This window comes from Pocillopora verrucosa, chromosome 4, assembly GCF_036669915.1.
Source record: "Pocillopora verrucosa isolate sample1 chromosome 4, ASM3666991v2, whole genome shotgun sequence".
Taxonomy (NCBI): domain Eukaryota; kingdom Metazoa; phylum Cnidaria; class Anthozoa; order Scleractinia; family Pocilloporidae; genus Pocillopora; species Pocillopora verrucosa.
The window spans coordinates 22268544-22296484 of record NC_089315.1 but is presented as its reverse complement, the minus strand read 5'-3'; the positions used below and the strand labels follow the sequence as shown (position 1 = coordinate 22296484).

General features: G+C 39.1%; 1 non-coding gene across 1 annotated transcript; it reads right to left on the bottom strand.

Moving 5' to 3' along the window:
* Nucleotides 1-16416: 16416 nt before the first annotated feature.
* On the bottom strand, nucleotides 16417-16489 carry Trnan-guu (transfer RNA asparagine (anticodon GUU)). The gene has a single exon. It is a non-coding gene; the product is annotated as a tRNA-Asn (tRNA).
* Nucleotides 16490-27941: the final 11452 nt, after the last annotated feature.

Below are 27941 nucleotides of genomic sequence, written 5' to 3'. Positions count from 1 at the left end.
CACCAGGGTGATAAAGATCCCAAAAATAGTTTATCGCCAATCTGAAATGAACGACAAAGCGAACGTTGTCTGATGACTTTATGATTTTAATTTAAACGCATTTAAAAGATGTAGAATAAGGTCATCATCTACTCCTTGAGAAACATATTGACACCTACCTTCAAAGCATCTTTCCTGTCGGCCTTCCGAACCCACAGTATAAGTATTAAGTAAAGTCCGAACACGCAGCTCACTGTTATAATTACAGCTACATTTCCAGTCTCTGGAATGCGTTTTAATTCAACAAATACTTTGTCAAAATCGATGGGGTTTGGTGCCACGAGCAATTCACCTCCAAATGCAGTCAAATGGTTGCAGTGGCAGTAAATCATGTCCATAGTTGTTGTTTCAGCCACCTATTCATAATGCAAACCATTGTCAATAAGAAAACACTTAATTGTCTGTATGAACTTAGTTTCGCACTTCATTTGATAAAGCAAAAGGTTAGATAACATTGACACTGAACAACAATGCTTACTGACCTTACATCCATCAAATGTCCATTTAGACATTGCGGTATTCCAATAGAGACAGGCAGCTGGCATCACTTGTATGGTGTAATTTTCATCGCCCTTCCTAAAGATTCGATTGTGTGGAGACTGTCCTGCTTTAGTATCGTCTGCTGCAGGGACTTCTTTATATTGCACACATGCGCGTTTTGACCGTCCTTGTCCTATGCACCGCCTCTTCCTAGAAGGACTCTTTGACTTGATTTGTAATCCAATGAAGTAAATGCCTGTCTTTTTTATTAGTTTACTGTCTACGAGTACCTTATACGGATCAGTTGAGCAGTTGACATAACCAAACGACGTCTGAGCGCAGGTTGAGAAGTTAGGGACGGTGACGTTCATATCACTGTTATTAGCAGAGGGTCGTTTTCCAAACTTAAGAGTCACAAACAATTCTGTTTTGCTATTTTCTGGACGAACCCTCAGTATCAGAGTTATCCCTAAATGAGTGACATTTATCTTGTGGAACACAGTCTTACGAGTACCAACGGAGTATGATCGAGAGGTGTTAATTAAATTGTAATTATTGCGCAATTTGATAGTCATCGGCGTTGTCAGTTCTGTCACATTGAAGAGATGCCCATAGCTGTTTTTAAACTCAAGGCTGAAAACTCCACTTGTCAATCTCGCCGCTGAAGGGTGCCACGAGTAAGATACAAAACTTGTTGTGATCATCTGAAGTAAAAACGGAATTGTGAAATGTGGTCCACTAATCTACCTTTTCCACATAGAGTAAACTTCTAACTCAGACACCTTGGTTCATAAAATAACTGAAAAATTTTTCTGGAAGAAAACCTTAACAGGCTGTCACTGTTATTCTGATCTTCTGCTGACATGAGAACGTACTGGTAAACATTATGTGCACCATTATGTTAATGATTAAAAAGCGGCTTTTTCGTTGATCCTTAATACAAAATCTATTTTCTACTTGATATCTATAACCTGTTGAGACTAAGGCGGGCAAAGAAAAGGACTGACTGCCTACATGTTGCAAATTAGTCAAAAAAACAAGTGACGTTATTTCAATACCTGGCTATCCACAAACAATGTACTATTACCGAAAAGATTCGAATCTGAAGGAAGCGCACAACTGTAGTCTTGGTTGGACAAAACAGATCCTGGTAGGAAGTGAGGCTCCTCTCGGAAAACAAGCTGAGACACAGGCTGGGATGAAAGCTCTTTTGGCTTCTCACCGACTAGGGTGCGAGACAAGATGGTTCTTCCAACATTTTCCAGCGACTGTAAAAGGCCCAGAGCTCGTTCTCTTGACTATAAAGTAGAGTAAAAAATCTTAAAGGCAGCTGACTGAAACTACGATTGCTAATTATTTTAATTTTCAGTGTTTATATTAAAAATGTTGATACAATTCAGGGAGTGATTGAAGTAATTGAACCTACGAGGTAACTCTAAAAATGACTTGGTTTTCTTTATGAATGAACTGGTCTGTGGATTAAGTTTCATTAGGGCTGCTCATAAGCTGACTGCAAGAAAAAAGCACATTAATTTGAGATGCCCTCATTCCCCCCTTTCCCCAACAGAATGATTAACGACTACGATCGCTTTTTTGTAACCCAGCAGGAGCTCGCTGCTTCTAAAAATGTAAAGTAAACCAATTCCGCCCTTGGCAAACGTCGCACTGTTATACCTCATTCCTCGCTTGTAGCAGCTCAGCTGCAGCGTCCTGCTTTGATCTTTGTTGAACAGCAGGGTCTAGGGAAAGAAGGCTTTTTCGTTGACGGTGTACATTGGCCGAATCCACCTGGTGGGTGTTCCTCATCTCGTATTCTCTTGCCCAGTATGAAGACACCTTGAGCATGCCACCGAGACCAGCAGCAAGACTTCTTGCACCGTCCAAAAGCGCCTCGTAACTTTCCCCTGCTGAGGATTCTTCTTTCAAAACTGTAGTCATGGACTGAAGGGCATCTGCTGCTGCTCTCTGAAAGTTCATCACCACATTGGTGTTCATTAAGGTTTCACAAACTATCATTCAAGGAGGAATCCACCTTCTCCTGGTCAAAATTGAGCTTTGAAAGTTGATTAGAAAAATTTAATGTTTATGAAAAAAATAGATGCGTAAAAAAAATTTACCTGTGCTTCTGCGGTAACTTCGCCAACAACCGAGACGGCCTCGGCTATAACCTTGGATATTTGTTGTATTCTTTCCACAGTCTCCACTTGTACAGCAGACAACTGTTTTACAATACTGGATTTCACCTGCACAAAATAACGTTTACGAATGACTCTGTTACCTATAGATAGAAAGGTTTGTCGTGATCAAAATTTCACCCCAGAGACAAGTTTTCATTCGCTTATAGAGGTTTTTTCAGTCCAAAATCAGACCCTTTCCGGTGTCCATTGTTGCACAGTCCTCATACGGTGCAAGTTTGTCAACTTGTGGAAAATTAATATTTGTTATTTTGAACTCGAAGTCCAAATTTACATTAAGTTGTTTTACAATTCTTTGTAAATATTTAGCAAGTTTTCCGTCAGATTTTAAGAAACTGCTCATGAAAACCATTATCGAGTACTCACCCCTTTCTTCTTTTCTTTAAGCTTATTTTGAGGAATTTTTTCATCAACGTCAACAGCCACAATGGCTGCTTTGGCCAGCTGAACAGCCTGTGACAAGTCACCTGACTGAAGTAATTTATTCAACTGACTTTGGTTTCCAGTCGTCAACTGAACAGCGCGGTCCACAAGCCTCTCTGCGTTTAACTGAAGCTGCAGCACCTGATATTAGATAAGAGGAAAAGTAATCAAGAGAATCATTTCAATAAACAAATGTTTCAAAAGGAATGGGCAGAAGCTGCACGTTTTGATGAATTTGGCTTTTTCTTCTTTAAGAGGACGGGCTGCAAATTACTGAATCGCATAACGTCCGTATGTGAAGCCTGCATTGCAACCGTTTCAGAGCTGGAGCCAGTCTACAGCGGCCAATATAACTGTATGCATCAAAAAATGTGTTTCTCTACCAAACATACCCAACTAAGATGGTGGCCACATATTTCGCAAAGAGGTAATAAGCATTGGTCAACATTTGCTGTTCAAAAATCTACCACTACTGCAAGACACCAGCTCGTAAAATCGACGCACGATTCTCACCTTTCATCATAAAGCAATGAAAAGTTTCAAACTTTCCTTTTGTCAAAATAATGCAGCCTAATAGAAAATTTTCTGAATTGAATGCATTCGTTCCATACCTGAACAGGAGTCCTCACTTCAGTGAAGGCTCCGAACATGTCAGCCACTCGTACACGAAAGTCGATTGTAAAGTTGTTTATCTGTTGTCCAGCGGGAAGCTTTGTCTTCATACTTCTTTCCATCCCTTTGTATACAACGTTGGGAAAAACATCATCGATGAAATAAATGAAGGAATACTGCAAAGGACGATCTGGATATACCCAGCCACTGCACGCGAAAGTAAAGGTAGTCTCCAGTGTTCTTCCAGACAAAGGAGTGACGTCACATTTTCCCTCAGTAGGGGAGCTGTAAGTGGCGAACTGGTACTCTGAGTAACCCGCGTGTCCTCCGCGCCGTTTAGCAGTTAACACGAATTTATAAATCATATTGGATTTCAGTACTCCAGGGTTTAAAACGACTCTCGGCGAGGTCAATCGTGTACGAATTTTTTCTTGTAAATCACTGACTCGAATCCATTTGGACTCGTTCGCCACGTCGGCCTCAAAAAGAGTCCATTGATAAGAAAGGCCCCTTCTGCAGTCAAGCTCCTCGCAGAGTCGTTCAAGCGCTAAACGACGAGAGGGATTCATTTTTAAGTCACAATTATCTTCACATCTAGGATACAGAACAAAACAAATTAATAACGCGCAATAAAAGGACACCAGATAAAGACATACCTTCCAAACATTCTCTCTGTAATTCTGTTATCGTTTTCTTGCTAGCCCCGGTATTTCACACACGGTCTGTGATTTCGACGTTTTTTGTCTTTGCAGTGAATTCAAGTCTTCATTCGTGCCGGATAAAATGGACTCTTCACCGGGCAAGGAAAGCCCTCCGTAACCCAAGTTAATACTTTATCAGAATTACTTGCACATGCTGTAGAAAATGTGCCAAATTATTTTGCAAAAAGTTGTGATGGTTTTTGCCAAATATGGTTACTACGATAACATTAAATCAATGTTGAGATACTAATGATTTAAACTTAATGCACCTACCGACTTAGGTGCCTCCCGTCTCTTAATGGTGAATTCCAATAAGTAAATTAATGTTTATCTTACTCCAAAGTTACAAAAAAATCTTTATCGTGGGCGCAGGGCCTCCTTGAATTATCTATGTTATCTGTTACTCCTGTTTTTATGTATTCTATGACCGTACCTTATCTCGACTACCGGAGGATCACCAGGAGAAATAACCACTTCCTGTGTGAAATACGCTCTTCTCGGATGCTTCTCGACCACAACTGTTATGAAATACGAACTGTTCTCTGTAATATAGCTACTGTCGATCTTAAAAATGGAATGGTTGCTGCCTATATTTCCTGCTCCGGTCCCAAAACATCCTCCACTGTCGAGATTGGCTGCTGAAGGTCTTGGCAGGGCCACGGGTATTTCAAGTAGATCGTCAGAAAACTTCTGTGAAGAATTTCTGCATATCCAGGTGAAACGAAGACCTAAAAATAGAAGGTAACCCTAAGGTACTCTTGCCGAACGGCCATTTCGCGTATTTTCTTTTTTAATTCCATTTTACGAGAAAGGATAAGATGAGACTAGAAACGTTACCATCAGGGACAGCGAAAAAAAAAAAAAAAAGGAAATGAAACTGAGAGGAAGGTTAACAAAAAGAGGCGAGGACAGGTGCGCCTGATGGTGGACTACGAATCTTCGATTGAAACATCTTCGCTCTCAACTAAAAGGGTACAGTCAATTATCAGCGTGAATTTTAGAATGGAAAAGATGGCCACCACAGTAAATTAAGAAAAGCAAATATATCTAGTCTTACTTCGTGATCAGAGTAAAGTAGTCATCTTACCGTTAGGAGGATTGAAGGAATCAGGGTCACGTGACAGGGAAGCATTGAACACCAAGGTTTTATTGAATCCTCTTTCTACCTTTGTTCCTCCGGAGATATGCGCAACTAATGGACTTTCAATGACCCGGATGTAGCCCTCACTGAAACCAAATACTTGCGTTCCCGCCATTTTAACAGTCAGTCGCACCAAGTATATACCCACCGGTAGCTTGCCTCGTTTTATGAGAAATTCTGAGGTACCACCGTATCTTGAAAGAAAGGGATGTTCACGAGATTGTGAATGCAGATCGTACACTTCCCAGTTAAATATTGTCTCATACAAAAGCTCACAATCAAGACTGACTTTTGAAGAAATTACAAGCTGATTGGCTCGACGTACAGTCAGTAACGAGGTTACATTTGATGACAGGCCAGGCAGCTCTACGGTCGGACTTCGACACGAACGCTCTAAGGAACCAAGATTGAAAAATGTAAAGATTCTTACAACAATGCTTTCGACAATGCTGAATTCAGAATTGGAAAGTTGTTGCTACGTTCTTACCAGCAACATAAGCATCACACAATCTTCCGAAAAACCGTTTTTGGCATACGCAAGGTTTGCTTGCATTCAGGTAGGATTCAGGCGTCAGTATACATGTCCCTCCATTTAAGCAAAAAACATCGTCACATGGGTCAACTACAAAATCAAAGAATGTTGAAGATAAGGATGCTGGATAAAACAAAACGATAAATATACAAGATAAAATTAAAAAAGTCGATCAATGAATAAATAAACAGAGAGGAGCCAGCTTCGTCTGTCCTATGTGCAAGCTACCCTACCCCTCCAGTTTTTATCATCAGTCCCCGACTCAGCATGCTATATGAGTCGAAAGGAAAGCAGCCACGCTTTTGAAGACAGAGAGAAAATTTTTTAGACGAGAGAAAATCTTTTGGTCTCAATAAAGGAAGTGATGGAGTTTTACTTACACATTTTTGTTCTGACTTCGATTGGCTCCGAGAAATTTCCAGAACCAGCATTTGTGAAAGCAGCCACTCGGATTGAGTACAATGTGTCAAATTCCAACCCAGAAAGAACAGCAATATTCTTGGAATAAATTGAGTCATCAGCCATGGACATAGATTTTTCGGAATCCTTCACTCTGTGAACCAGCGTGTATCCTTTGATTATACCATTCTCATATCCCACAGGGACTGGTTTCCATTCCACGACGATGGACCAAGAGTCGCTATGAACCAATCTTAAATTCATCGGGGGTGCACTGGGCACTACAGAAATGGAGGGTATAACTAAATAAATAATACATCTACAAAAATATATCTATTTTCGCTTGATATGAATAAACTCACCGCCCTCCAGAGTTCTTGCTGTAACAGCTCTACTTTTCGGTCCTTCTCCTGCCTCATTCACCGCCGAAACACGAATGACGTACAATGTGAAAACACGAAGGTCACTAATGTTGTACTCGACTGGATTAAATGTGAAATATGAATTGATGTAGTTACTCGGCTTAGTAGCCAGACTAACATAAATCTTGTGCATGTGGATCTTTCCGTGGTGATGTTTTTGAGGAACAGCAGTCCAGGAAACATGCAAACTTTTGGAACTCTGTGCAGTCACCAAAACTTGACCAGGTGCAACAGAGGGAACTGGAAAATATTTAAAAAGGCTACTGCTACTAATTTTTTCCCTTAAAGATACTGATTAGCAATCTCTTGAATACATTTTGCTCATTCCTAAACGGGCTATCCGAGATCTTCTAAAAATTTCAAAGAGCCAGGTGTTCTGCCAAGTTAATAGCTAAGACAACCACGAAGCCCCAACCAGGAATCTCAGGATTACCACTTGATTGTTGACCTGTTGTCCAAATTACGAGCTCTGTGAGAGGTTTTGAGTTAGGCTTCAAAAATGTTGGCTCAGAGGAATTTCTTTCAAAAGTTTACGTGCGTGTTAGTTTACTTAAAAGCTGAACAGGAGGTGTAATTATATGCATAATTATCATCTGCGGTGTGACGCAGATGTAATCCAAGCGTTAAATTCTTGCTTCTTTTCTCTTTGCTCTCCTTTTGGAAAGTTCTTATTTAAAAACCATCTTACCCTCTGCGCCTGTTCGGGCCTTAACTGTGTTTGCAGGTCCTAATCCCCCGGAGCTCACCGCTGACACATTAATGACATAAACGGTATAAACAGTCAGGTTGGTCAGTGTTGTTGTATTTAACGTGTAGTTCACACTAAAAACATTAATGTTACTCTCTGAAGCAATCTGGTTGTAAGTGATTGTGTAACTGAGTGGTTCTCCTTGGAAATAGTTTTCTGGCAGGTGACGCCATTTTACTGCAAGACTCGTTGAACTGAGGTTGTAGGCGATGACCAAGTCAGGAGCCCTAAAAGGAGCTGAGATCAATTGAAGAAAATTGTAGAACCAAAAAAATCGAAGACAAATTAATCTTAAAATACCTGGAACTTTTGAATGTGCAATATGCTCGCACTCCAGAAGTTTTTAAAACCTTAACACTTACAGTCCACAAAAGTAAAATAGACTTAATTATCAGTAAACAAGAGGTTTGTAGATGTGTGAGACTTTCCTTACACAACACTGTTTAGTAATGTCATGATTCAGAGTCTATTTTTAAATAGGATAACATATTTTGCTTCCACAAAGTATTATCGATTCTACAGTACCGTCCGAGTCTGTTCGGGCCTTTACTGTGTTTGCAGGTCCTATTCCTCCAGAGCTTTCCGCTGACACACGAATCGCATATATGGTGTAAGCAGTCAGGTTGGTCAGGGTGGTGCTATTTGTCGTGTAGTTTACGCTTACATGAGTACCATTTATCCCTGATTCAACCGGATAAAAGGTGATTTCGTAACCGATGGGTTTTCCCTGAAATTGTTTCACCAGCAGGTGACTCCAATTCACTACAAGACTTGTGGAGCTGGAGTTATGTGCAGTTATCACCTCAGAGGCTTTAAATGGGGCTGAAAGTAAAACTTATGTTAGTAAGTGTATGATGTCTACTTACTGAATTAGATGCAAAATTTTACAAATTTTTCAAATCCAACAATAAAACTCAATGACTGCAAGTAACAAAAAGAATTCCAAAACTTCCATTCTGCATTCGTTGAATATGAAAACGTTTCCTAATTACTACTAAGATCAATAACTCAACAGTCATAAAAATTCAGAAGATTACCAGGAAGCAAATCGCCTCGCGGGTTCCAGAGAGGTATGAAATTACTATTAAAGGTCTCTTTGTGTTTCTTCCTTCCATGAAAGTTCTTTTTGGCAACAACACGGTTTGCTACACCTACAGCCATTTCAACACTAACCCTAACCCTAACCCTAACCCTTACCTTCTGCGTCTGTTCGAGCCCTTACTGTCTTCGCAGGTCCTATTCCTCCAGAGCTTACCGCTGACACATCAATGACATACATGGTATAAACAGTCAGGTTCGTAAGTGTTGTGGTATTAATTGTGTAATTTAAGCTCACAAATTTTGTATCATTCTCTGACTCCTCTGAGTGATAAGAGATTCTGTAACTAACGGGTTGTCCTTGAAAATGTTTCTCTAGCAGGAGACTCCATCGAACAATGAGACTTATGGAGCTGGAGTTGTACGCGGTTACCAAGTGGGGAGCTTTGGATGGAGCTAAGAAAACAGCAATAAGATTGGAAAGATTATCGGTGACTTAACATGTGTTCCGTCATGTGAAAGGAAACAACCAAACCAGCGCAATTTAGGTGAAGATGGAAGGCTCGGCGGAGAAAACACAATTTATCCATGATAACATAAAGGGATGAGTCTTCCCTAATCGTACATAAGTTACATTTACATATTTCAAAATACAATTTCTTTTTTTCTTTCTGCAAGAAAAGGTTTTCATCTAATGCTATTTTGAAGATATCCTTACCCTTTGCATCTGCTCTGAAAACTGAGGAAATTTTATCACTACTCGGTCGATATTCATTGACACATCAAAAACATTAAATATGAGTAGTAAAGCCGAAGTGGTAGATGGGTATACGTAATCAAAATAAATTGTCAAAAGAAAATTGGATGAGCGACAGAAGAAATTCTCTGTTTATGAAAAATGAATTATTGTAAGAAGATTAACCATAGGACCGTTGAGTCTCATAGTGAAATAAAGAACATTACAGCCGCTGCGTCACAAATGTAAACTCTAGAACTGATAGGAAATGCTGGATGCCAATATCCCATGAAATGTTTAACAGAAAGAAAAAAAAAGATTGCTGATCGAGAACTGCATACAAAGGGAGAAGACTCCAAATGTTAAAACACATCTCAGACAAGGTATTTTCCAGGGAGTGCACGTTTCTCCGCTTTCAGCACGTTCATATGCCAGTGTAGTAAAGATCTTTTTTATTTAAAGGAAGAGAGTTATACAAGGCAATCCAAATGCACTGAATTATCAATGGGCAATTCACTTTTCACCTTCTGAAGCTGTTCGGGCCTTCACTGTGTTTGCAGGTCCTACTCCTCCGGAGCTCACCGCTGACACATTGATGACAAACATGGTATAAACAGTCAGGTTGGAGAGTGTTGTGCTATTTACAGTGTAGTGTACAGTTGCAAATGTGACATTACCCTTTGAATCGACTGCGTGATAAGTTATATTATAACCAATTGGTTGTCCTTGGAAATATTCTCCTGGTAGTTGACTCCACTTTACTATTAGACTCGTGGAGCTTTTGTTGTACGCAGATGTAAAGTCAGGAGGTAAAGAGGGAGCTGGAGGAGTGAAGATAAAGTGACATGAGAAACAAATAAATAGGGTTAAGTTCCTAAAAAACCTGTGACGAAGTACTGACGCTCAAAACTTCACCTTTAAAACTCTTGCCGTGGCCAATTTACATTACCAAACTCCTTTGATAAGACCTAATTATCTAACATTAAAAGCTGTCAAAGTTATATACAATCCTCAAAAAATAATTAGCAGATCAAAGTTAATTTACTTGTGCACATCCTAAACTTAGCTTATTGGAATACTATTGTATTTTTAGAGAGATGTCATCTAGGGCAAATTGCATCTAAGTCCTTTCAGTCTTGAAGGTTCATGAGCAGGATGGTGTTTGTGCCTATCGTAAAAAATAACCTGTTTCATCTTCCCCTGTTCAGGGAACATTTGATAAAAATATGTCAATGACTTAACCACGATTAAAAAATATTTTAATTCATGTTCAAAAATTAGCGAACTCTCGACAAATTTGGGACTACGTATCATCAAATCGACAAATTCCACCTTTTGGTGGCTTTTGTGTGATATCATTCGATCTCTTCCTTTATCTTACTTTTGTATTTATTTGTGTGAACACTTTTGCGTTATTCTAACTTTTCCTCTTTGGCACAGGAGATCCATCCCTACCTGCTGCGTCTGTTCGGGCCCTTGCTGTGTTTGCAGGTCCTATTCCTCCAGAGCTCACCGCGGACACATTAATGATATACATGGTGTATACAGCAAGGTTAGTCAGTGTTGTGGTATCTGTGGTGAAGTTTACTCTCACAAACCTAACGCCACTCTCTAAATCGACTGAGTAATAAGTGATATTATAACCAATAGGCTGTCCTTGAAAATCCTCCTCTAACAGGTAATTCCATTTTACTCTCACAGCCGTGGAACTGGAACTGCGGGCAAATAATAAGCCAGGAGCACGAAAAGGGGCTGAAAGAGAGAATTTTTGACATTGTGAAGATTATCTCTGCACACCTTTTTAAAAGCAATGGAACTGACCAGTTGTAGTCGATGCCCCCAACCCCATTGAAATTTTTAATGCAAGCGTATAACTCACGGGTGACAAGGGTAAAAAGAAACCATTGGATAAGTTGATGAGGACAAACCCACTCCTTCTTTATGGAGAACAGAATATCTTTTTATCATTAGAGAAGTTACATAGAAAATGCCTTGTACCTTCTGCGCCTGTTCGAGCCTTCACTGTGTTGGCAGGTCCTATTCCTCCAGAGCTAACCGCTGATACATTAATCACATACTTAGTGTAAACAGTCAGGTTGGTCAGTTTTGTAGTGTTCAACACGATGTCCACACTCACATAGTTGATATTTCTCTTTACACCAGATGGATGATAAGTGATACGATAGCCAATTGGTCGTCCAAGAAATTCTTCTGTTACGTGTCTCCATTGCAATACCAAACATGTAGAGCTCACGCCGTAAGCGGTTAACATATCAGGAGCGAGAGATGGAGCTTGTAAAAGGTGCATCATGGGACGTACAGAAGCAACGAATTCAAAAAGAAATTATAAAAGAGCCAATGGTTAAACAACCACGAAAAAAATCTAAATCTCTGTATCAAACTATAATTTAGATAAAGACATTTGAAAACTGAAGGATGAAAATAGATTCTTTTTGAAAGCTTTTGAGGTGATTGAATATAAACCCTCTTACGCACTGAAGAGAGTTTTCTCTTTCCATAAGTACTTGTTTTACAGTAGTCTCATATTTCTCAGGTCAAGTTCACAAAGAGATATTCGATATCTTACACAATTTCTTATGAAAAATCTTACTATTCCACATGGACATCGTAAAAGACCATCATAAGGCCCTTAACTGTTGCTTTTCTTTTCAACCAATTTTCTCATTTCAATCCTCTCACGGCTTCGCCCCCTAAACACTAAAAATTGGTCCAAGCTAGCCTCAAAAGAAAATTGGGGCTGGAACAGTACGACTTTAAAAATCGTATACCTGCGGCATCCGTTCGAGCGCTTATTGCGTTTGTTGGTCCTATTCCACCAGAGCTCACCGCTAACACATGAATTACGTACAGGGTATAAACAGTCAGGTTGGTCAGTGTTGTGGTGTTCATTGTGTCACTCACTCTCGTAGAATGGCGTTCACCTCCTCTGTCAGCCGGGTAATAAACGATTTGGTAGCCGATAGGGTCTCCTCGAAAGCATTCCTTTTGCAAGTGACTCCATTCTACTACCAGAGTCGTGGAACTAGAGTTGTGTGCAGCAACCAACTCAGGGGCTCGTAATGGGGCTAATAAATCAGAACAAAAGGATGGGAGAGATAATCAGAGTCTCTGTAATAGAGCTGTTGGGATACCGGTTTTCCTTGATGATTTGTTAGGTAAGGATTAATCGTAGGTGACAGAATTACGCTTTATTTGTTACATGGCGTGATGCCTATTTATAGAAACAACATTGACACTTTTTTGCTTAATTTTTTCACCAAACCAAGGGAAAGAATTCTTGAAAGGTACATCCAGCTCGGATTGGCAGTTTAATCTTGCTCTCCACTCGTTTATCGTTAGTATGAACAAGACACGCCCGGTCTTTTTTTTTTTTTTTTTTGGTATGTTCAGTGGAAGAGGACGTTTAAGTAAAGAAACCATTGTGTAGAAAATAAAATCTTTCATATACATTCTGCGCCTTTTCGAGCCTTCCCTGTGTTTGCTTGTCCTATACCGACAAAGCTTACCCCTAACACACTATTCACATACATGGTATGAACAGTCAGGTTGGTCGGTGTTGTGGTTTTCGCTGTGTAGATCACACCCACACTCATGTTTAGTATGATCTCAGTAATTTTCTGTAGTGAATGACTTTTTGTATAGCAGATATAAAAAAATATATAGCTTCGACGTTTTAAGGTTACCTGCTGCTTGTGTTCGAGCCTTTATTGTGTGTGCAGGACCTATTCCTCCAGGACTCACTGCAGACACATTGATGAGGTACGTGGTGTAAGCTGTCAGGTTTGAAAGTATGGTGTTATTGGACGCGAAGTTTACTTTCACAAAATTGATATCATTCTCTAAATCAGCCGGGAAAAAAGTAACATAGTAACCAATTGGTTGTCCTCGAAAATTTTCTTCTGGCAGGTGTCTCCATTTTACTACCAGGCTTGTGGAGTTTGACGTCTCTGCGATTACGAAGTCAGGCGCTTGGGATGGAACTGAAATAAAAATGATAGCTCACACATGTAACAAGTGAGGATGTAAAAGAGGTCAGCACCCATGAAAAACGCAAGGAAACAGGGTCAAAAAAAGCAAAGGTCACAAATGGCCAAAAAAAACCACAGACCAGAGGAAAATGTGTCTTTTCAAGGTTAGGCGATAGTGTGTGCCACGTTCTTGATGAAAATCATTTCGTTGAAACACAATTAACAGCTTCAGTGATGAAAAAATGTCTTGTATAAGTGGCAAACATGCGAAGTTCTTAATGAGTCACGTCAGTAAAATACTTTTCATTAGCTCCTATGATAATCCCGAGAGGCAGCTCCGGGGACTTTAATTTCACTCATTTGACTTACCTTAAAAATTTTAGATTTACATGTAGTTAATGAGGAAATTCTGACACATTGTGGGAATTCCAAATCTAAAAGAAATTTACCTAGTTCTCGCATGGTAGTTACGATAATCTTTGCCGCACTTGCTGCAAGGTGCTCTCCGTCTGTTAATCCATGAACTGGTAATACACTTATGGTGTACTCAGTGTTGCTACGGAGACCTGTGATATCAGCATAGGTCTTGTTCCAAGAATGAGTTTCGTTTAGAGATGTATTTTGCACGAAGATTCTATAGCCGAGAATAAAGCGTTCTGGGACCGGATTCCAATCCACGCGGAAACTTGTAAAAGTTACATTGCTGATTCTGAGTACAGTTGGCCTAGAGACAAACACTAAAGAAAAAATGTAGAAGACTTGCGTCAATTAAATCTGAGAGTTTTTCTCCTTTTTGGAGATTGGTTGATTTGGTTTTCAGGGCGGCGCGAGCGTTTTATTTGGACCAATCAGAGCGGGGCGCAGAAAAGTTAATGCAATCTTGGATTTCTTTCGACACTCGATGATTGCTAAATATGGTTTGAGATGTGACATGGAAATCAACATAAACTGAAGAGAGAAACCAAATTTGTTAGAAAATGAATGAATTAGAGAGATCGAGCAATGGATCGATAGATGGATGTACGAATAATCAAGTGAGCTTGAGAGAAACGGAATGGATAATTCAAGGAAAGAAAGAAAAGGAATAAATGTTTTTTGTAACATGGAAGGCAATGTTTTCTTACTTGTAAGGCGATAAACATCAGACACGTTTTGACCTCCTCGACCTCCAAGACATCCTCTAGTAGAATTCAGTCGAGGTAACGTGGATAACAAATGCAGGTCCCCAAGGCACTTGTTCCCATTTCGTACAGCAAACACCTTAAGACCATGCGACCCCGCCAAAGAGCTGCATTCCTTCACAATTTCTAACGGAGGCTCTTGATATTCTAATATCCGTTTACTTTCGACAGAGAAGCAACCAATTCGCTCAGGAAACACTTGTTGGATAAAGGGAATTTAAAAATTCTTATCGGATGAATTTGAATAATTTTCTAGTTCAAGGGTAAATGCCACTTGTTAGTAAAATCTACTAAAAAAAGTTGTTAAGAAAAATGATGCTGACTCGATCGAGATCGATACCATGAGGAATTTGCAGCCAGCTATGATATATGCGTTATTGACCAAACGTGAGGTCAAGATGGCTGGATATTGGCAGAGTTCTTTTTTGCATTTTTATGGACCGAGACGAGGTCGAGGTCCATAAAAACCTCAAGCCATTTTGAACGAATAAGCTTTGTCAATAAAAGATTTATTAAATACTAAATTTCGCTTAAATTTCTAAATTTCTAAACCCTAAGAATCAAGAATGACAGGTTTATTTCGAAAGCTGGGAAAGAAAGCCACCTGTGTTTGTAGCACAACACTCACAGGAGAGTAATTTTTTTGTTTTGACTGTCCTCTGCCGCTTTTTGCGATTCTACCTCAATATTGTCCAAAATTACGAACTTTAAAAGTTTCTTGCCCAGGTCAAAGCGGGCAATCCCGAGGGGGCTTGTGTAGCCAGTGAGGACGCAAAATTAACTTCTTAATTTTTAAAGAAACAACATTTTGATTGTTCCATCCTTGTACCTTCAAAAGAGCAAGAATGTGATATATGTGCTCGTTAAACCTGCTATTTAGCGTGTGTTTTCTGGAGTTGTAAAAGCTGTGAGAGTTTAGAAAGCAAAGCCAAAGTAAGTAATAATTTCAAAAATTTATTCGCTATCTAACTGATTGTTTTACCCAAGATTTTAAAGAAACTGACAATATAAAGCAGAATTGAAACGCAAAGTTGTACACATTCTGTTGAAAAGTCGGTGGTACATGTAAATATGCACCCCTCTCCGCGACAACTGAAATTTGCGGCAAATATCAAACAAGGTACCCGGCAATTTTAGATAAACTGTGTCATTCATTTAAATTTCTCCTCATTTTTTATTAGATTCTGTGCTATATTTCATTCAAACATTTCACGATTGTGGAATTTTGCATTCATTTGCGTCAAAAGTGGGTCGTCTACGTTTTCATTAGTAATATTTTCTTCAAAATGAATGGTTTACTTGTTGAATTTTGATCGTGTCTAGGTTGCTGTTTAGCTATCGATTAATTTAAATAGGAAAGGCTATAAAAATTTTATATTCTGTAAATTCAATGCAGATAAGCTGGTTATGGAAAAACGCATCCGTTGTTTGAAAATTTTGTTAGTCGCGCTTCAGCCACCAGATTAACTTGCAGCATAAGAACAGTGCATTAGTTAAATCAGTTTCATCAAATACAAATATGGTGGGCTCTCTCAACCATTTTGCTTTTTTGCATGATGAGAAAATCCTCATTCGGTCGTGTTTGACACCTAAAAACTACAATTCCATGGGTATTTTCAATATAATGGCAGCAAAAGTTTTCGTTCATCTCGAATTAAAGAGACATTTAAGGAAAATAATTCCATATTAGCAAGTAAATTCTGACTATGAAATTAAGAGATCCTCGCAGCTAAGAACACTACTGAAACGAGTAGTTGAAAATAGGACCTGAAAAAAATTCAGGCCCGTACGGGATCTGAACCCATGACCTCTGCGATAACGGTGCAGCGCTCTACCAACTGAGCTAACAAGCCAACTGAGAGCTGATTAATGAATGAAGATTTTAGATGTGATTAGTTAGTCTAACGCTCTGATAAATCTCAGCTTTACGAAGTTCCATAGCTTGAAATTTATATTTCCTGCTTCCGGTTCGGACAAATGGAAAGCATTTTAAGTATTTTGTAGAATAGCCTGGGCATAAAATGACAAAACATGAAGTTGACATTTTAACTAAACACGTTTTGAAAATACTATCATACGAATACAAATAACCACTGCGAAAAATCAAACACGGAAAGCAACATTTGTTATTCCTCTGGCCGAAATATATAGTAGACTTAGGAAACTCGCATTCCATCAGTATATACCTACCAAGATGAGGCTTAACAAAGCAGTTTTTTGTGGGATATATCGCATTATGGTCATAGCAACAATCGCGTTCCAAGCACTGTTCCTTTGTAATGTTTGGCCATCCGCACTCAATTCTACCAGAAATTTCCCTCAAATTGCAATTATCTGTAGGATTAAAAGAGGATATCATTATAAATCAGTTATGTGGCTTTTATATCCTGTAAAATTCTCTTCAAATGTGCCCAGAATTTGACTGTGGAAGTCGCTACTTTGGAAACAATTCGGTAACCTGACAGCTCACGGTTCTCGTTATCAAAACACATAAATATGATTAATCGAGTTGAGAATTCCGTTTTGAGTAGTTCGTGAGTGTTCCTAATTTTTCCTGGAAAATTCGCCAGGGGAAGCCAGAGAAGGAAACGAGAATCCCTTAACAAACAGGTAAGATTCCATAAGAGTCTATGGCTGAAATTTTGCAACACTTAACTGGGTTAGCCTTTGGAACCTCAATATGGTGGAAATACATTTAATATGGCTTTTAGAGAATTCTTTGTTAAAGAAAAATCATAATTTAAGCCATAGTATAAGAAAACGAAACAAATTAAAAGTAGCTTGTAACGCTTCATTTCAAGTCACCGTATTTTAACCCTGGACATGTATGAGTGACCAAGACAGTGTTTCCCCTTACAATATCATCACAACATCAACCAGACAAGTGATGAGAATAAAGAAAAATATCATGTAGGGAATTATAATCTGATCCTTTACAAAATTCTCTAAACTAATATTATAAGAATTGTAGGGCAGAAAGTGAGAAGAATTAATGAGGAGATCTCGAGAGTGAAATAATTAAACATTCTTATAAATTTTTAATACTCTTCTGCAAATTTGACTTGTACACGAAGAGATATGCGGTAATGATGTTATGACCAAAAAGACACGACTCATTTGTGATTATAAATCTATTACCTTCAAAGATTTCTTTGACTTTTATTGTAAGCGCCACGAATACCAGCATGCTGGTTAGGTCATGTACAAGACAACTGCCTCCGTACCACCAAGCTCCTTTCCTTATTCTTGCGCATGATCCTTCTATTTTGTCATTATCGCGATCCCAGGTAGAGAATGCAGAGTTGTTGGAAGCTGAGAGGATGTTAGCCACATTACCTCGAAATTTGCCTACTTGGAGAACATACCCAGAGGAGGGACCCAACACCTTGAAGTCCTCATACTCTGCAAACAGCGGTTGGTTTCTTTTATCAAAATACTCTAGAAATTCAAATCTTACCATATGCCTACCGTTGAACGTTATAGCATGCATGTCGCTGTTACCAATCCAGAAATCAGAGCCAGGTTTGCCAAAACCGTTTTCGTAAGAAACCCAGTTTCTAAAAAAGTTAAAGGAGGCATCGGCACGCTCGTGGAGTAGGATCCATCCGCCATCAGGGCCGTGCATGTCATCACACCATACCTGTACGTAACGCTGGTTTCTGGGCAGGAAGGAGATGTCAGGTCTTTGAATATTGTAAAAACCTGTGGAGCGTTTCCCCTGTATGAAAAGTCTTGCACAGCTATTAGCTAAGAAATAATAACGTGGAAATGATGAAAATTTGTTACAGATAAAAAAGATAAGGGAACAGACTAACAATAATCTTTAGAGGATTTCCAACTATTCCCAGCTACTGATCCACCTTTTAGACTTTGAGCGGTTAACATAAGAACATCTGCTCTTCACTATTCTCTTTTAACGAAAATTTTTTTTAAATTAGGTGAAGATAAGAATAGGTTATGGGAGGCAGGGCCTATAAGGGGGTCAAATGTTTTGTGTGAATTCTCGCCTTATTTTCCTTTCATTTCTATCTGTCACGTATGCTCAAAAGCAAACTCTGTTTTAGAGTTTTTGAAAGGTTATAAGAATTTGACTTACCGCATTTGAAATCCTCGTCGTTAAGTGTGTCAATTTCAACTCCTCTTAGATGAGGTGGATTTGCACACGTACCAGTCAGTTTAGCTGTCCAAAGGGAAGGAGTTATTCCACAGTCACACTCCAAAGGGTTATTATCCAATAAACTGTGAAGAGAGTATCATTTATAATGCTGAGAAATGGTGGTGATCTTTTTCTTAAGAGAATACTTCTATACTCCTTTGTTTAAATACCACTTTGAACGTTAAAGGTCTGTCTTTCTACGCGTAAAAAACCAAAATACCGAATCTGTTTTTCCCTGGAAGCATAATTAAATGAGCGAGGCGATACAAAGAAGCGTTCCGCCTAAAACTTAAAATGAATGCTATTTTATGGCCATCTATTTTTTGATTCACTGTATATTGAAATCAAAGTGCTCTGTGAGCAAACTCGTGAATTGACACATGATTTTTTAGATTATGTTTAAAGTTATCAGGTTTAGGAAATTTTGTGGTTGATTGTCATATCTAGAGTACGAGCAGTAGTTCAGTGTTCGCTAATGTAGCAAAGAAACAAAGTAACGTTGGGATAAGAAGGCATTACAATTGAAATGATCATGCTATTACATTTGACAAGGTGGATGATGTCGTATTTTAAACTTCTATCATTTTTGTTTCTGGTTCAAAAGAAAAGGTTGGAAGTAAATGTGGGTGAAAAGTGAAATTTACTGTCTTTCGTTGTAAATATTAGAAAATCAAGGCGATACTGTCTTATGAAAACATTAACGATTCCCTCTTTATCAAACGAGACAAACGGGAACGAGTTTTGAGTGATATAATTAAGCCAAGCCTGCCACCGTCATTTTGGATCTCCGCCTGGGTAGATTTAAGTCACGTGCTAGGCAACGTATAATCAATAACAAGATAGAATTTCATTTCAGGCCTATTTATCAATTTTGTGGTGTGTAACTTTCGCATTTTAGTACGTTGTATGTATGTTGAATCTTCAAATTGTCTTGAAACCTAAAAGAAAATTGTTCTTTAAAAATTCACTGAAAATCGGTAGCTAAAATTGTTTGTTTAGGTGTTATTTAATTTTCGTGTTAACTTGTTATTTCGTCAGTCGCCGGCATCTTTTGTTGCTTCACACAGGAAAAACACACGTGACGAAACGTAACGATCGATTTTGTCCGCAATCTCACGCCATAACAGAAAAAGCTTTTGAACATCTGTAAACTCCGAGCGCTTCGCAGTAAGTGATATTTTCAATGAATCTTCGGATTGTTTTCAAGTTCAAGGATTGTAAATTACAATTTTATGAAAAACGAAGGTTGTTCTGTTATTTCAATGTGAATCCTTGCATGCCTGCCAGTCGCTGGCGCCGCTTGTTGAAACTAAAACGAAAAAAAAAAACTCTTTTAAGATTATCATTGGCTTCTTTTTCACCCCACCACTATTTTAGCAACAAAGGTCGCCATTTCGTCTGTTTATTGCTCGCCAAAAACTATCAAATGCACTCAAAAGCCTAAAATCGAAAAAAAGTTTACAGGAATCGACCAATCGAGCGAGCGAGCGAGCGAATGCCATTCCCCACATCGTATCTATAACTCGCTCTTGCGCATACGCGCAATTCACGAGTTAAAAAGTAACGACAACAAAATATGATCAAATATAGTTAAGAATAATGGTCACTTCAGGTGATTCTTCAAAAATAAAAGTTGCTGAACATTTTTTTTCAACTTTCTTTGAATGCTCCCTATCAGAAACTATTCAATTAAAAATACAGGTCATTGTAGTTGGTGAAGAGCCAAGCGTACCTTATTTATGCTTGTACTCAGTGGTACTAATCACGCTCGTTTAATATTTCATTTGTTCACAGTACTTTTTGCGGTAGCTAGAAGCAAGTGTCAGCAATGTAAAAATGGATAGATAGATATTCTCAAGGGTGAGTATGGAACAATGTAACATAATTTGTGGAACATTTCACACAGTTTAAAACGAGATCAAAACGTTTCTCGAGTAGTTTTTTGAAGGTCATACTGAGTTTGCATCCCCTTGTAAAGTGCTTTGTGTACGCCCGTAGCTATAAGTTTTTTTCCTTCCGAAAATTTTTCTAATTTTCTTAAGGGGACCAGGCGTAGTACAGGCTGCGCAGTGCAATACTAAGGAGTCACATACTCAAGTACTATAATTTCTATACTTGCAATGATTCTACTTTCTATCTTTTTTTTAAACACTTTAGTTTACTGATAGCTACTTTAAAGTATATATCTCTTTAAAACTTTATCCACGAGTTGGCCACAGGCGCCCTTTGATTATTAATCAGTTGCAAGCAACATGCAAAAAGTCACCTTTCATTATTGCATTTTAATGTGGTTCCGAACATAACAAACAGATTCCTTTAAAAAGTGCCCTAAAATGTGATTATCGGTATGCGGATTGTGACTAAATGATTACTAGAAAAACGGGGTAAGCCGAGCTATTCTGGAGTATAAGTAAATAAGGCCGAAACACGGGGTGTTTTCAAGACATTGTCTTAAGCATTTTTATAGTGGCTCCCTAAATAAAAAAGTGCCCTTACTTGACTGGAGATAATTGGAAAAGTGTGTTACGCCATTTTAAAGGGATAAAATAAGAAAGATATGATTGTTATAATGTCATAGAACACCTCAGTGTTTTTGAAAGTGAGAAAATGGTTCTGAGGCACCCAAATAACAATGTTGAACGGAACTGTTGACAAAATGATCACTTTTCGCTCCTCCTGAAAAAATACTTACACTTTCTTTAACCGCTTGAATGAACTTTCCATTTGGATGCTGTCTAGTGTAGTGATGAGATTGTCGCGTAGATCCCTAGGTCAAGAAACATAAATGATTACGAGGTATAATACCTAATTTTGAGGGTACAACATAGGTTTAGCTGGATGCGGGATAAGGCTTAAAATCGAGTCGGGATACGGGATATGAAATAGAAATATGAAATAGGAAGGCGAGACCGGGATACGCTCTGTTTCGAAGGCGGGATAAGGAAAAGACGGGATAATAATTTAACTCAAATTGCGAGTCACACGACTCAGCCTGAGACATTAAGTATTTCTTCGTCTAATAGACGGGTTTAATTAATGCTCCCGTGTAAATCGGGGTTGACAGGGCTAAATGATACCGTAGTATCCGTATTACGTCCAGTTTTCTCTGTATTTGTTACTAGTGATAATAAGCGTACACGGCTCCATATTTAATTTTGTTATAAACTTGCTCTCACGAGTATCTCTACGAGTGAGCGCCGTTTTCTATATGATATTATCGTTTCTTTCAAGATTTATTTGAGCAATGGTTGTTGGTGTATGAAAAGACACTTGCTGATAAGGATTTCTATAAGGTTTGGAACTGCTGGATAGTATTGTGTTACAAAGGGCAAAATTCGATCGTTTGTTCTTCCCTGTTGGAGGAAGGTTCGTCTTTCACCTCTGAGAGTGTGCTGTTTAAAAAACGTTTTTCGGGTTGCTTCTCTCTGCCTCTCTCTGCCTCTCCCTGCCTCTCTCTGCCAGGTGTGTCTTGAACAAATTTTTGTTTTGAAGAATTAGTCGTGAGGAGACGTAACGATTCGCCTGTAGCGAAGCCTTTCTAGACTCCCAGTGGGTGACACGTAATGTAGAACGTGTGCTGTCGAACGTGTAGAATGTCTCTGTAGGTTTGAAGTGGGTTCTTATATCGAGAACTGACTCCTTGTTGAATCTTTCACCCTTATAGATGGTTTTTTCTGACAAAATAGCTTCTGAAACAGATATTGAGGTTCAGCCCTATATGATTGTTGGGAGGTGTTTATTTGTTTGTTCAATGAAGTGGTTGACGACATATCAGTGGGTGTGCAAGAGAGAAATTATGTCCTCGATATAACTTTCCAAACGAGCGGTTTGTTTACACTTTTATCAAAGATTTGCGTTTCGATTTTGACCATGAAGATGTTTGCAAAAGCTACTGCCTTTCGGGTAACCATGGTGGTTCCGTGCTATTGCGAGTACTTTTGTTCGTCGAATTGGAATGATTTCCTTAGCTTTCTCTAGCTTAGGCTTTGGAATGTGGAGGGCATCTCTGTAAAATCGTACGCTGTGCATACTATTTTTATGCCCTCAACTTGTGGTATAAGCTCGTAACATGCATTGAAACGATTATAATTTCTTTCGGAGGGTTTTTTTCTATGAAGTTCATGAAGTTTGTGGTATCTTTAATTGAGATATGAACTTTATTGTCGCGCGATCGGCTGAAGAATTTGATAGCTTTCCTGTTGGTCCTCCCATCGGCGGGTCTTTTTTAGCTAGCTAAATATGCCTAAAGCAAGTCTTTGACCGTCTCCATAATCAGGAGAATACATTATCAATATTATAAAGGCTATCGTTTGTCCATCAGTGTAAATAAGGCGGTAAACTCGGACAACTTGGGTTTAACCAGGCGCGACACTGCCAAACAGATCACTGTACTTTGCGACAACCAAGGAATAGGTATAAAAACGGAAGCTATGATGAAGTGATGAAACAGTGTCCAAATTCAGTACTCGTAAACTATCGTAAATTGTCAACGCCTCGCGGTTTCATTTCTCTTCTCAGTCCTAGGCTTCGAAAAAAAATTCCTCGCCATTTACAAATCTCAATATTTCGCACAACCTCGTCCATCTTTCTCTTGGTGTGGTATAGCATAAACCGTTCCCGTTGAAATTAGCTGTGCCCTTGTCGCCATCAAAATTGGGAGAGGGAAACATGGAAAATGACAGGTTGGACAAATTTGCAGATGACTTTATAAATACATTTAATACTATTCAATACATGTAGAAGTTGTCATATTCATAGACAATAGTTTTCATTAATGTTTGAAAATACGATTCGTTGATTCGAGTTTTGCATGATGGCAAATATTGCCAGGGCTAAAAAATTTGAATTACAAACTTGAAGTCTCTTTAAAAGTTAATCATAGATCTCGCGTTGAGGAAATTTTTACGGGCCGGTTGTTTTTGTAAGAGTTCTAGCCCAAACTACGGTTTCACGCCATCAGTGCATGATGTCCTTCCACTGTTAACTTTCGGCCCTTTTTACACTGTTCGCGGAAATAAATTTTCAGATAAAAGATTCAGCTAAATTGATTATTTTAAACATCGGCTTATCTTTGTTTAAATAATCAGACCCACATAACTAGATTCTCCTCTCCTCGTTGGGGCACTAAACACACTACGTGCCAAAAAGGCGGCCCTCTTTATATAGACTGAGGGCTAAGACTTCATCTTGTCAGAGGTGGTTCGGAAAGAGTCGTTTGGAATGGCTTCGTAAAGATGTCTTCTTTTCAAGTGTTTCTCCCGCTCTTATATGTTCTGAATACCTAGTGTGGTTCGGTCTATCTAGTTTGCGGAGGGCGGGAAAACGTTTTGGTAACCCTCATGAAGTTCCGGTGTACAATTCCTTCGAAGGGATCGTAGACAACTTGTTCAGAGTGGACCAAATTTTTAGGAAGGACTGAGAGTGTTAAGGTCTACAATTATAGGAGGGAAATATACGCGTCATTTTTCAAATTAGGATTTTTCAAAATTCCTTCATAATTGATAGTTTTTTTCGTTACATTTACGAATATCACAAGCGTTTTGATCTTTTATGCAATTTATCGCTTGACTTGTTTAAATGTGCAAGCACTCGTATGTGTAATATTTTTCGGGCGAGAAAGACCCGCTCCTAGTCCCCGACCAAGCGGTTGCAATTAAACGGTAGAATCAAGGTACAAAATTATCCGCCCCCTTCCCAAGTCTAATGTTGACCACATCCTAAGTCGCATATGTTCTGGGATCAACCCATTCCAAGAAACGAAGAAATAGAACCCTTAAGGCCTATTTACACGGCACGACTTTGTCGCATGCGACAAGCTTACGACAGGCCTACGACATGACTTAAGAGTCGTAAGCGAGTTGTAGGTTTGATTTACACGAAACAATTCGTGTCGTAAGCCTGTCGTAAGCTTGTCGCATGCGACAAAGTCGTACCGTGTAAATAGGCCCTTACGATTTATTGCACTATAACTGAAATTCACGAATTCCAAACGTAAATGTGCGTCATTATACGTGGGGGTTGTAAAAGCTTTTTAATAATTGACTGAATCAGCTCCTGGCGATTCACCCCCTCCCGACGATCGTTGAACGACTTCAACTAAAGGAGCTTGTCGGTGAATGAAAGAGAGAAAAGTAGTTTGACTTACAAAACTTGCAGATAATTGAAGTTACTAAGAACAGTCAGTGACACCAGGCTAGATATTCCATTGTTCCTCAGAATTCTGAAAGAATTTAAGCAAATACGACAGATGAAAATAAGAGGAAGGAAATCTAAAATAGAATCTTTTTGCAAGTAGGCCTCAGCGGCACTCCCATATAAGCGTGCTTTTTCTCAAGGAACAGAACTCGTGACTTAATTAAGCAAACAGTGCTTTTGGCAGAAATGTATGGTGAGGCTGTGTATTGAAGTACACATTGACGAGCACAGCGTAGCACAGTATATAAAATATCCAAAAAAAAAATTGGGCGAAGCTCCAGAATACCCGGCCACTTTGGTCCGCTTCACTTACATGTGTCGGGAGGCTTTGAAGATCGAGGCATAACACAATAGACGCTATCCTTATTCAATGACATGTAAATGAGTGGCCGGGTATTCTGCAGTTGCTCCAAAAATTGTAGTGAAAACTTCACAATTCAATCGAATTCGACCTGAAGAGTCAGCGAAAAAAAAAGGACGATTAACCACGTTTCTGCGAGAGTAAAAGTGATTTGATGATAATTACATTTCCACATATACATATCGTGTCTGCGATCATAAGAGCTATATCTGAAGGATACGTGTGTCGTTTGAAGTAAATCACGCCGACAAGTCTGCGGTGATAAAACATGCACATGGAAGCTAAATAAACTTCAAGACTACCGATATTTAGCGTACTTACAAGTGCGCCGTCCTTTCAGGAAGTGCGGATATAATTTGCTGAAGTTTACTGCCTGCAGTGGTGCATTTTACAAACACACTAAGCTCCTCAAACATACATGTACAGTTCCCTGCTTCTGAACACAAAACTCCTGAGCCATTCTTACTTCTACCGACCTCGTTGCCTCTTATTTGGAAACTAAGTTGTTCTGAAGTCTCAGAAACAACAAAGCTCAATAAGATGACGATCTGAATTCCACAGAACATAATTTGCTGTTATTTACGGTTTTTAACCTTTATTTCGTGAGGTTAAAAACGCATCATTTTCTTCAGATCTCCATCCAAACCAAAAGAACGGCGAACTAACCGTTTCATCTATTTGTGGTATTTAGAACTCGTTGCAAAACAATTACATTACAGAGGTTTGAAAAAATGTGGCTTCTGTAGCTGACAATTACAATGTAAGTCATCGACAAAAAAATGCTCAATAAGCCAACCGTAGTGCTGTTTTTGAATGCCGAACGTTTTGAGCAGGAATCGCGATCAGATAATTAGCACCCAAGGGTTCTCCAGTTTAAAACCCCAGACAAAAGAGACAACAAACTTCAGAGATACAATTGTTCAATCAGCGTGAGCGGGTAAGTGGTGCATCTAGCGTCGAATTTCTTGGGTCGTGAGGCATGGAATGTGTTTTAAGTTATGAAATGCAAATAATCCAGAGCAGGCTGAAAAAACATCAGTATGGAAATGTATAAAAATGATTTCTAAACAGCGGATTGGCGATAAATACTTATCGTTGCAAAGTTACTTCTGTCTTACCACTTCTCCTTTTTTGTTAAGATGTTATGATATCAGTCAGCGTTTCCGATTGCACGGTTTTGTAAAAGTTTTCCAGGGGTTCAAAGAGGTGGCATCCTGAAGGTTGATATTTACAAATAAGCCTTCTTAATGGAAGACGGTTATTTCTCAAGGTTTTGACGGTTTTTTTAAAATCTTTGGAATGAGAGTTCAAATGAGGAAACTTGGTCGCCCTTTTTTTTCTTTAAGAATCATACAATTTAACAAACTTGAATAAACCATTTTCTGATGCGAAACTGAAATTTTAGCACTTAAATGGTGGATCCCAAAGACATAGCCATACCTTGCTCGTAAATGTTTTAGCAGAGAGATGTCTAGGTGCGAGGTCCGGTTTTTTTGCTAGAATCAATTATTAAATTGTGTTGTTCTCCTTTGGCTGAATTCAGACAGTTCGAAAACCTTGGTGCAGATTAGTTCTGACAACCAAGTTTATTGCTGACGAGAGTGATACGTAGCCCAGTTAGTGCCATCTCGTATCTCTCATCGATTCTTTTTTTTCACCCCCTCAACTTAATTTTTCACCACCTCGGTTTTTTTCCCGGCACGACTTAAACATTCCGGCACGGCTTTAGCACTGTAACATGCCGTCCAAATCCGTTAGCGGATATGGACCCCTTCGCAATTTGGACCCCCCAATCAAACTTTCCTTTTAAGCATCGTTTGTATCATATTTGGTAACATATTCAATTTGCAAGCTTTTCGTCGAGGTTCTTTTCAATCACAGCACAACATTCTTCAATAAAGATAAACAGCCATTTCGTTCCAGTTCTGCTGCATTTATTATAACGAGTCATACAGTATACGCAAGGATTTAACGCGACCATCCCTCGCACAACTTACACTGTAACATGTCGTCCAAACACTCGGGCACTGAACAATAACAAAATAAATTACTCACAAGTTTGTCTCTTATTGAATCTAGCAGTGTTCGACTGTCGCGGAAAAGGTCGAAAGCGACCCTGCTCCAAACATTGAACTAAATGACTGCGCATTTTCCCTTGGTTGAAAGAAACATCCTTCGGGTCATTTCCAGCTGCCAGTTCGTATGTATTGGCGATGGCAAACAGGCCACGGTTCACCCCTCCCCGTTGTATTTGTGCAGGCAGTAGTTCCACAACAAGGGTCGTGTTCGTGACCAAGGTTTGATAACATTCAGCCAGCTGTATTTCCATCGATGTCGTAAGCATCTGCTGGACGAACTGACGTAAACCCGCAAATGTTCATCAATCGACGTTGAACAAACCCAATTATTTTTTTCCAGTGTGGTGAATTTGGACAGACTCTTCAGAAGCAGCAGATGAGATGTTTGACATAGCAGCGTATCTTTGCCAGCTACCAATGTTCGGAAATTGCTTCTTTAAAATGTTTTGTGATTCATTAATAACGTTGTCGTCAAGGCGACCGTTGCTTATGATGGTATAACCATCTATTTCAAG